Genomic DNA, 11,346 nt, shown 5'->3' with positions numbered 1-11,346 from the left:
TCCAAACCCGGAAACCCAGGGCCAACACACCACCCAGACCAGGGCTGCGGCTCCTCCATTCACACAAACCCAGAGAGGACATGACTCTGACCTCAAAGCCAGGGCTGAACACCTTCCTCACAGGGGCCGAGAGAGTGAACAGGCAGCTGGTTGTGCTGGGGGCCAAGCTGACTGTCCACGGGTCCACCCCTGCAGAAGAAGAACGGTGGCATCCTGATGGTGCCCTTGTCCGAGTGGGTGCTGCAGTGCAACCCATTAGCCAATGTGTCTACTGTGGCAGGCGAGCCTCACCCTGGGCTCTCTGAAGACTCGGATTTGGAGCTGAAGCTGGGTCCAAATTTAGGGAGGACTTCAGAAGAGCCCCAGTGGTTTGACCCACCTATTGGCAATAGGTACAGCACCCAAAAACCCAAGAATGGACAGTACACAGCACCTTGGTGCCATGTGGAACTGGAGCCACAGAATCAAAACTGCGATACTGATGGGTATCAGGGAGGCTGTCAGACACTGCTTTATGTCAAACACATAAAGAAAATATCCACTATCAGAACCGTTGGTTGACTGACATTTTTTCACATCTTTCTGACAAAATTCGAGAAGTTGTGAGTACCACAAGCGTCATTACACTTCTGTTCAAGATGGAATCTCAGGCTCACAATCATTGTTTAGCTTCTGTATATTGCAGTGTACATGAAGGTCTGTATTAGTCTGGTTGGGCTGTTATAGTGAAATACTATAGACTGAATGACTTAAACAGCAGAAATTTATTTTCTCACAGTTCTGGAGGGTGGAAGTCCAAGATTAAGGTATTGAATACCATAAGAATTGGTTTCTGGTGAGAACAATCTTCCTGGCGTGCTGATGGCTGTCTTCTTGCAGTGTCCTCACACGGCCTTTCCTCTACGAGCAGAGGGAGAGAGATCTCTGGAATCTATTCCCCTTCTTATAAGGACACCATCAGTCCCTGTCAGATTATTACCTCACCCTTATGACTTCAGTTAACTTCAGTTACCTCCCTAAAGGACCTATCTCCTATCTTCTACAGTCAAATTAGGAGGGGCTTCAACATATAATTTTTCGGGGGACACAATTCAGTCCATAACAACAACTTAAGATAGCTTTCTCTGATTTTCAGTCTTTCACTAATACCTCCCTCTTTGTCTACGAATTATTCAAGTTTCCTTAAATTTTTTTTTGATTTTCTTACATTATCCCTTCCCTTTAAAGGCTCTCTTCACTTCTTAATTGGCATTTCTTGCAAATGAAGGCAACTTTCCTCACAATACATTGATTACTCTCCCCACTGTAACACAGCATCTTCTCCCATGACTTTCCTGAAATGGTTCCACTTTTGTTCATAAAAGTTTAGCCATCCAATCAGATGCTTTATTTTCAGTTCCCATAGCATTTTGCCTTTGGGAAACAACTGACTCCATTAAATGGCGCTTCTTTGAAAACTACCTTCCTTTATGTTTTATAGCAATCTTATGATTTCTGTTGGCATACCACCTAGCTTCTTTCTCATCATTCTTTTTATTTTTATTTTTCAGTTGTTTCTCTCCTCACTCCTTAGCGTTAGATACTACAGACAGTTGGCCTTCTTCTCATCTCTTATATACTCTCTCTCTTACTCCAGCAGCTTTGTTTACCATTTAATATATTATCTGCCAGGCGCCTTCCATCTGTTACCAACATCTCTCCCTCTGTCTTTGTCATTTCAGCCTTCGCTATGCTCTCTGAGCTCTCACAGGCAGATCTATTGAACACAGGAATCTCAGTGGAAAATACGAGTACGTTATTTCTCTACTGAGTAAAGCCCTTACAGATCACATGGTCCTGATCCATCTTGCAGCCACGTCATCTGGACTATCTGACCTCCCATGTCACAATAGCAGAGGACCAGACAAGAGGGACACTGGCTCCTAATGACCTCAGCTCAGAAGTGATACACTTGATTCTGCTTCTTTGCCACTGGCCACAACGAATCAAAGGAAAACAGTTGAACTACAAAGGAGGATGAAAAATGTAGATAAGCACATAGGATATTTGATGAGTGCTATCTCGAGGTGACATCACCTCCCATCAAACTTTTATTTCACAGAGAAAACACAGACTATAAAGCAAAAACACCCCAAACTACCTTCTTCTCTTTACGTCCAAGAATAGCTTTTCGACATAGTTTATAAATACCTATTCTCACTTCCTCAGTATCTTCCATTCATTTTCCCACCTCATTGGGATTGTTAAGGTTTTCCTCTTTAGCGATTTTATTTTGGCCCCCTCCCATTAAAAAGCTGCCCCCCTCCCATTAAAAATTACTCTTGCTTGATGCCAAGTAATTCTCTAGTTACCTTTTCTCTCTTCCTAATTTCACAGTGCAGTTTATCAAAAATTGTATTTATTCTCACTGTCTGTATTTTCTTATCTTTATGTACCTCGTGACTCACACAATTTTGCTCTTTTCTTCTTACTTATCTGCACTGGAATTGCATTCACCAACATTTAATTTGTGATCAAATTGAGTGAATATTGTTTGGTCCTTCTGTCACCTTTCAGCAATATTTGATTTTGTTGATCAAACTTGTCATCTCAGAAAAATCTTTCACCTTAACAACAGTAGCATCTTAACCTGCTACTTCTTCCTCCTGCCTCTGGACATCCTTATCTCTTTCATTGGGCACTCTCACTTTGCCCTCTGCCAAGAGATGTGTATTTCTCAGAAGCTCTCTTCTGCCCTTGATAGATGGTCTCATCTACTCTTGTGATTCCAGCCACCATATATATCACAGATCTTGACCTAAAACGTACATCTCTCTCTCCTGAGTCTCTTACAAACTTAACTAATTGCCAACTGAACAACTCTGCCCAAATATAACACGGACACTTAAAATTAATTATGTGATGTTACTGAACGATTAATTTTACCTTCAATACTTACTTCCGCTATTCATCTCTCTACATCATTTAGACCACCACTATTTGTACACTTGTCCAAGTTGGATACTGGGGGAACACTGAAGACTCTGGACTCTGACAACCCTCAGAATGGGAGAAAATAGTTGCAAACGAAGCAACTGACAAGGGATTCATCTCCAAAAAATATAAACATAAATAAATTTGTAAACTAGATAAGCAACTCATGCAGATCAATATCAAAAAAACAACCCAATGAAACAATGGACAGAAGACCTAAATAGACATTTCTCCAAAGATGGCCAACAAACACATGAAAAGATGCTCAACAGCACGAATTATGAGAGAAATGCAAATCAACACTACAAGGAGGTATCACCTCACACCGGTCAGAATGGCCATCATCAAAAAATCTACAAACAATAAATGCTGGAGAGGATGTGGAGAAAACGGAACGCTCCTATACTGTTAGTGGGAGTGTAAATTGGTACAGCCACTAGGGAGAGCAGTATGGAGGTTCCTTAAAAAAAAAACTACAAATAGAACTACCATATGACCCAGCAATCCCACTACTGGGCCTATACCCTGAGAAAACCGTAATTCAAAAGGAGTCATGTACCAAAATGTTCATTGCAGCTCTATTTACAATAGCCAGGAGATGGAAACAACCTCAGTGTCCATCGTCGGATGAATGGATAAAGAAGATGTGGCACAGATACACAGTGGAATATTACTCAGCCATAAAAAGAAACGAAATTGAGCTATTTGTAATGAGGTGGACGGACCTAGAGTCCGTCATACAGAGTGAAGGAAGTCAGAAAGAGAAAGACAAATACCGTATGCTAACACACATATATATATATGGAATTTAAGAAAAAAATGTCATGAAGAACCTAGGGGTAAGACAGGAATAAAGACACAGACCTACTAGAGAATGGACTTGAGGATATGGGGAGGGCGAAGGGTAAGCCATGACAAAGTGAGAGAGTGGCATGGACATATACACACTACCAAACGTAAAATAGATAGCTAGTGGGAAGCAGCCGCATAGCACAGAGAGATCAGCTCGGTGCTTTGTGACCACCTAGAGGGGTGGGATAGGGAGGGTGGGAGGGAGGGAGACGCAAGAGGGAAGAGTTATGGGAACTTATGTATAACTGATTCACTTTGGTATAAAGCAGAAACTAACACACCATTGTAAAGCCATTATACTCCAATAAAGATGTTAAAAAAAAGAACACATGTTTTTTGTTTTGTTTTGTTTTTTGTTTCTGTGTTTTTTTACCGTTTAGTTTAAATTTTAGTTCCTGCCCCCAAACATCCATTAAGCCCCCAGAAGAAGGAAAAGGGGATGTGACTAGCAATAGAGAGAAACTTTCTTCCCAACAATGGCCATGGCAAGCTTAGGCACTTTTGGTGAAATCTCTCTGGGAAGTACTGGCAGAGGAATAAAAGGCAAACTGACACAGAAGTATTGCCTGGTGTGCATTTCCAGGCTCTGCCTTCTTTCTCATGTCTTAGCGGCAGGTGGAGGAAGAGGAGAAAAGGTTAAACTTTTGTATCGACCGGCAGAATAAGCTTATAACATCCTCTCACTATCTCTGCATAGGTTCTAGTCTCTGCAGCACTACATAAGCTTTGCCCAAAGTAATGAACAGTTGAAAGTCAAATGTAATACTTCACCAAACAACTTAAAAATGCTTGCACACTGGAAAGGATTCAGTTGCAGAGAACACAAATGGACCCAGAGCAACTTTTGCCAAAAGAGAATATTGTGCTAAATGTACAGCCATAGCTCTTTTCCATATGAAGAAACAGTCAGAAAGATAAAAGAACTGGGTCAAAATCACACAAGCAAGTAGGACAGAATCTGGTCTGCCTGTCGTAAGGGTTGTGTTTTTTAACCACCAGGCTAGCTTTTCCCAAACCTGATTCATGCATAGAATAACTATACACCTCTGTTTGCCTTGAATATTCCGTTTATACGTATGCCTGCTGCAGTTTTTAATATTGCCCACTTTGACTCCCCAAAGCAACCGAGAACACACAATAATTTGGTCACTCTATCCATGGAGCACTGTGGTGGGACTGCCCAGGAAGCTTAAAAGTGCAGCCTCCAGAGCCCTACTCCAGATCTAGATAAGTTTTCTTAGGGTTGGCTCAAGAATCCAGGTACAAGTCTTTTTCAGTGCTTTTGTGAGTCTCTCGCTCTCGTAAATTAATAAAACCATTTATTCCGCCTTCCCCAGATGCCCAGCCAGGTCCTGTTAAGGTAGGAGTCCCCCCGCCACATCACAGGGATGCTCCCAGTCAAGTGATCTCTGGAGCCGTGGAGAATCTGAATGGTCTCATGCTGGCCCACCTGCCATGACAAACCTCCTCTAGAGCATGCCCCTTCACAGCTTACATTCTACCACTCCCAGAGGCAGTCCGCTCCAATGAGGCCTGACTTCGTCTGTCCTAACGTGTACCCGCTGATTCAAGCAGTTTAGGAAGAGAAGGTGCTGTGCTTCTCAACCACGGTGGCCCAACCTCTAAAATGGTAGTCGAAGCAGTCTCTACCTCCTGGGAACAACGCCTCTGCAACAGTCCCATTAAACGAATGTCCCATCTTTGCTTTTTCAGGGTCGGCAACAGGGAGTCCCCTCCTAAAGAAGGTTCTCTCTCATTGCCACACTATCAGAGGCTGCCCCAAATGTGCTTGCTTCCTGTGGGCCTGATCAGGCTAAGGGCAGAGTTGTCTCTTTCCTTCTCTGAGGTGGACCAAATCGTCTTAGTAACACCTCTTCACACTGTTGACCATGTTTCTCACGGGGGCTGCTGCTGAGTCTTTATCTCATTCTTTCATGGTGGAGAGAGAGAGGATTCTAATGACTTTTACTTCTAGGGGAGAGGGGCCTGTAGTAATTATGTTGTCATTTTGTATTATGTCCTTTTGTCATGAATTTGTTTTCAATTTCATGTTCAAATGGGCCCACCATTCCCACTCTGTGAGGTCATTCAGCACCCGCATTTTGCACCTTTAACATCTCTCTCAGTATCACTTGGAAATGTTTGAAATGGCAGGAGCTTGTCCTCACATTCCTATCAGCTGTAAACCTGGAGCCCCGACATGAACCTAACCATTGAGCAGAACACCTCTCCACTACCTGTGTACCACTGCGAAGGCCCCTTAACCTCTTGGTTTTTTTAAGTCCTCAGTTGTAAAAATTTCAGGGTGCTAGGAATTTATATTGGGGGCAGGACAAGGTCGAGAAGAGTGTGTCTTTGCTTTTATTCTTCCAAACTGGAATGTCTTCCCTCTCTTCCCCATGGGTCCAAATCTCACTTGTCCTTCAGGCCCACTGCAAAGGAGCCTTCCCTGATTCCCCAGTCCACACAAATCTCTGCCTCTTAGGGTAAGCGCCATACAACCTAGCTGTCTCTTACGTTAATCTTGCCTCTCAAGCCAATCACAGAATGCGGGTCTCTCTTGCCCTCCTGTGGCCCCTGGGGCTGTGCCAGACCACCAGCACGCCCCACCTGGGGTGTCTACTAGACTAGGGCATTGGTGGGGAGGCCCAGCTGTGAGGGGCCAGGCAGAGTACCTCTGCCTCTACCCTGTTCTCCTCCAAAAAACTGCCCCTCCTCCTGAAGCCTGCCCCTCAAGTCACAGGTTCCATATATGACCTCACTGGGTAGTGATGCCCTCGCAGGCCTTCTCACAGATTCCGTGGTAACAGATTCCATGGTAGCTGACAACCGAGCAGATTCGTACCTGGTGGAGAACTGGTGGGAAGTTTCTCTGACGGTCAGAGCCCATGTCTGACGTCATAGGCTATAGATACTCAACCCTGTGCTCTGTTCCCTGGGTGGGCAGTGCAGCAGGTACACCCGGACCGGCCACCTCCACAGGAGGTGTGGGATACAATCCACCTCACCTGGCTGGCACATGTTTTTGTGGGGCCTGCCAACCATGTACAACTGAGCACACTCCCACATGTAAGTAATACCAGTGACCTGGGACACCTTCAGGGACCCACAGGGCTCACTGCTGAGGACAAGTGAAAGGTCATCCCTGGACAAGTGTGCAGGACAGTTCTAAGCTTTATAAAGTAGCCTTCCCCTTTGGGCTACAGGATGCTTCCGTTCAGACCCTTTCCTGAGTGGCCTCTCAGCAAAAGACAAGTGCATTTTTGTTGGCAGACGGTAAATGGAGCCGTTTGAGGAAGAGGGGCCACAATTAGAAGCACACCTTCAAACCCAGGCACCTCTGTGTTGTCATGCAGACATCGCTAGCGGTCCCCTCAGACACATCCCGTACTGAGTTGCTGAGTACTCGGGGACAGGGTGGTGCCATATTGATGGGAAGACCGGAAGAATGAAGGGGGGGGTGGTGAAGTGCTAATGAGACTGGAGGGCTGAGGGGATGGTGTCCCAGGAGGCTGCGTTGATGTGAGCCTAGACTTGGTACCCAGACCCCGGTTCTGAGTCTCCTGATCACTCGGCCTCAGTATTTAGCCTTGTTCTCATCTAGATAAAAGTACCAGAGGGCTAGAGTTCAGTGTGGTTGAAACAGGCAGTATAACTGGGGCCCAAGAGGGATTGCCAAAGTGAGAGGGGTTCTTAACAGATTTGTATTAGATTATTTCTTTCCAAAACTTGAAAGACATTTCCATTGAAGCCTCAGAAGTGACAGACGGCAAGAAATGTTTTCTCTGTTGTGGAAGGCAGAGATGGAGAGCATCATGAGTGCAATTTCTTTCGGGTTCTACTGTTTTCCCTGGAAACGGTGAAGAGACTTCCTCATCTGCTGCAGCCGTAGGCTCTAGGGGTTGCTTTTGCAGCCAGTGTCCCTTCTCTAGGGACTCATAGAGGTGATGGGCCAAGGCTGTGTTTTGGATGTCAAGTACATTAAAGGTCTTCAGCCAGAAACTGGGAGAGACATGAGAGGGGGAAACTGTGGCAGGAGACTGTGCACAGCACAAGTGACTGATCAGTTCTGATTTTCTTTGCAGCAGCAGTGGCTCCCGTTTCTCCTCCCACACCCGGGCACTACCATGTCCTCTACCGAGGGTGTGGAGAAACGCAGTTGGGCTGGCATGGGGAGACATACTGCCTGGTTGGTGGCTACCGGGCCTACGGGGATGTCCCTTTGGCCCCACCAGCAAAGGTGGAAGCAGTGAAGCCAGTCCCCAGACGTGCTCCCAAACGAAAGCACTCTTCAGAAAGTTCGGACGAAGAGCTGGGCTGCTCCAGACCCAAAAACCGGCGATTGGAGCATGGTGGACCTGCTCCCTGAAGCAAGAACAGGATGGAGAGTCAAGCAGCATGCACCCTGCCCCGAGGTTCACATGCTCCTTTACTGCCAGCCCTTTCTGTCCCCACTGGGGTCCCTTACTGCTCAATAAAATGTTTGTGTGTTACAGATTTCTAGGGTCGCCAGTGCTCAGACTTAGGTCACTACCCCTGTGCTAGGCACTCCTGCCACCTGGGAAAGGTTCCAAAGGTGGAACAGCTCCAGGGGGTGCCAGGGATCAGAGCAAAAACTTGAGAGGCTGGGGATGAAGGAGTTTGGGCACAGTCCCTAAAGCATCTCTGTGGTTGAGCTTCTGTGAGAAGGCACATCCCCAGAGACAGAGAGAGAGAGAGAGAGAGACAGAGAGAGAGAGAGAGAGTGTGTGTTGAGGAGAAGGGGTCTCTAGAGGAGGCAGCTAGGGGGAGGGCCTGAGGCTGGAAATGGGGAATGGCGTGTGGCCTCTGAGTAAGCACAGGCACTTAAGCCCTTGAGCTTTCTGGGAAAGCTAGAGCCACAAGGGCCACGAGATAAGGCAAGTGTAGCAGCAGAACCCAGGTGCCAGGTCTTTCCTCAGAACCTATACTTCTCCACGAGGCCGGGCCTTCCACGCTGAGGTAGGAGGGATCCTGGCCAGAAGGTCAGCCAGCAGCTCTGGGAGGAAGGTTGCTGCGGTGGGGGCTCTGCTGCCATGGAAATCACTTCATTTCCTTCCAGTCAAATAGCCTGCTGACTGGGTTCCTGCTCTGTTGAGTAAAAGGGTCGCTGACTCTCCCCAGAAGGTCGTTCAGTTCACATCCCCAAAGTCCCTCTATTCAGGCCCTGGGGAGGTGTAGCGGCTCCTGAGGGCGCTCTTTCCTGAGGCTGGCTGACAGAAGTGGGGGAGGTTCCTAATAGTTCCCAGGTGCTGGTTGAAGTCCCCAGAGAATGGTCATGCAGGTTGGGGAGTCAAGTAGGTGGAGAGAGAAGGTCGGGGGCAGAGGGCCCCTTCCTGAATCCACAGCTCACATGGTTACCCCCCCATTTCCAGAAACTCTCTCTTTCCCCACACAAGCCCTCATGGCCCAGTCCCGGGAAACCGGGAGCCCAGAGCACCTGTGGCCACAGAGACACTGGCACGCAGCCCTCAGGGCGGGCGGGGCCGGCTGCAGGCAGATGGGGACAAGGTGTGCTCCCGGGAGGCCTCGGGCTGAAGGTGGCCCTCTGAGAGAAGCACCCCAGCTTGGACAGGAAGGTTACAGGCCGGGGAGAGCAACCTAGGGCGCCCCCTCAGAGCAGTGAGAGTGGGAAGAGAGGCAGGGGTGGAGGGAACCCACGATGGGAGGTGAGTGGGCTCTCCGCAGAGGCCAGCTTAGCCCGCAGGAGCTGCCTGTGAGCAGGGGGCGGGAGGGCACTGCCGCCCTGTGGCTGCTGGGCTTCCCGGATCGCGGCTCTCTGCGCACGGGTTGCAGGGTCCTGTGACTCTGTATCCCCTCCCTCAAACCGCCCCCCTCGCGAGGCCGCGCCGCTGGGTGCCCTGTGTCGACAGGCAGAACCCCACTGCCCGCCCCCTCAGACCCACCTCTGCCCGCCTCGATGGTCCCCGCGCACTCAGCCAGCGGCCTCTGCTGTGTCTGCTGCTCCTGCTGGGTCTGCTGCTGCGGCCGGTTACCGGTGAAGACCACGCCGGGCACCTCCAGCACCCCAAGTCCGCGGGAGCGCACGCGGGCCCTGATGCGGGACTTCGCGCTTGTGGACGGGTGGCTGCAGTGTGTGCAGGCTGCTGGGGGCCGCTGGGTGCCTAGCCTGGCCCCGGGGAGGGCAGGAGGTCCGGAGCATGCAGAGCTAGTGGGGAGGCTCCCTCACACCACCCCTGGATGTCCTCTCCATCATCTATGGATGCCCTTCCCCTTCTCTGTCATCCCCTCCCTGGTGGGAACCCCTCAGCCCAGGCCTCAGCTGCTCCTAGTATAGTCTGTGTGACAGTGGGAGGTGGGGGACCCACAGGCTGGCCCAGGCCAGGCAATGTGTCCTGCCTGATCCCAAGACCTAAGGAGCCCACCTATTTGCCTTGACCTCCCTCCAGCCACAACGACATGCCCCTGGTCCTGAGGCAGTTTTACCACCACGGGCTACAGGATGTTAATCTGTGCAATTTCAGCCATGGCCAGACCAGCTTGGACAGGCTGAAAAAATGATCTCGTGGGTGCCCATGTACCAAAGGGACACACAAGGTGCCACCATGGCTGCTGGGGAATGTGGGGCAGTTTGGGGGCCTCAGAGACCACAGGTTAGTCACATTGGAACTAAGTTACCATAGTGACCTAGAAAGTGCCATGCCATGGATGCTGGGGGAACAGGGGTCACAGTGAGCCAACCTGACGGGCATCCAAGTACCACAGAAAAAGCAACGCATTACATGTGACTTCTGGGCACAGTGAGTGTTGTGCCAGCTGAGGAGGCTATGAGAAGCCCAAGGAGCTCCAAAGCCCAAACTAAGCCCTTGCCTTCCCTCACTTCTGGTGAGCCTACGTCCCATGCCGGACCCACGAACGCGATGCTGTGCGCCTCACCCTGGAGCAAGTTCACCTCATCTGCCTCATGTGTGCCTCCTATTCTGAGCTGGAGCTTGTGACCTCAGTTAAAGGTAGACGGGGGACTTCCCTGGTAGTCCAGAGGTGAAGACTCCACGCTTCCACTGCAGGGGCCTCGGGTTTGATCCCCGGTGGGGGAACTAAGAGCCCTCATGCTGCGCGGCACGGCCAAAAAAACAAAAAAAAATGGTAAAGAGACTGGTGGTGGTAGGTGTTAGGGACTTCAGTTAGCTACCCCTGCCTCTGAAAATGATCATCTGACCTACCTGCCCCCAGCTCTCAACAACACCCGGAAGTTGGCTAGCCTCATTGGTGTGGAGGGCGGCCACTCACTGGACAGGAGCCTCTCCATCTTGCGTACCTTCTATGCGCTGGGTGTGCACTACGTGACACTCACCCACACCTGCAACACGCCCTGGTGAGCACAGTGCAGGTGGTAAGGGCCCAGTGAGGCAGGGATCTGCCCAAGATCACGCTGGGCCCAAAGCAAGTTTACCCCTGGGATCCAGCCCTGAACCTGGGGTCGGGAGGGGAATGGAGGTTTGCAGAACAAGACTGAATCCCCAGAAGGGCCCTCCTACTGCC

Source organism: Mesoplodon bidens (genome assembly GCF_964165515.1).
Source record: "Mesoplodon bidens genome assembly, contig: HAP1_SCAFFOLD_432, whole genome shotgun sequence".
Lineage (NCBI taxonomy): Eukaryota > Metazoa > Chordata > Mammalia > Artiodactyla > Ziphiidae > Mesoplodon > Mesoplodon bidens.
Note: the sequence above shows the minus strand (reverse complement) of the source record.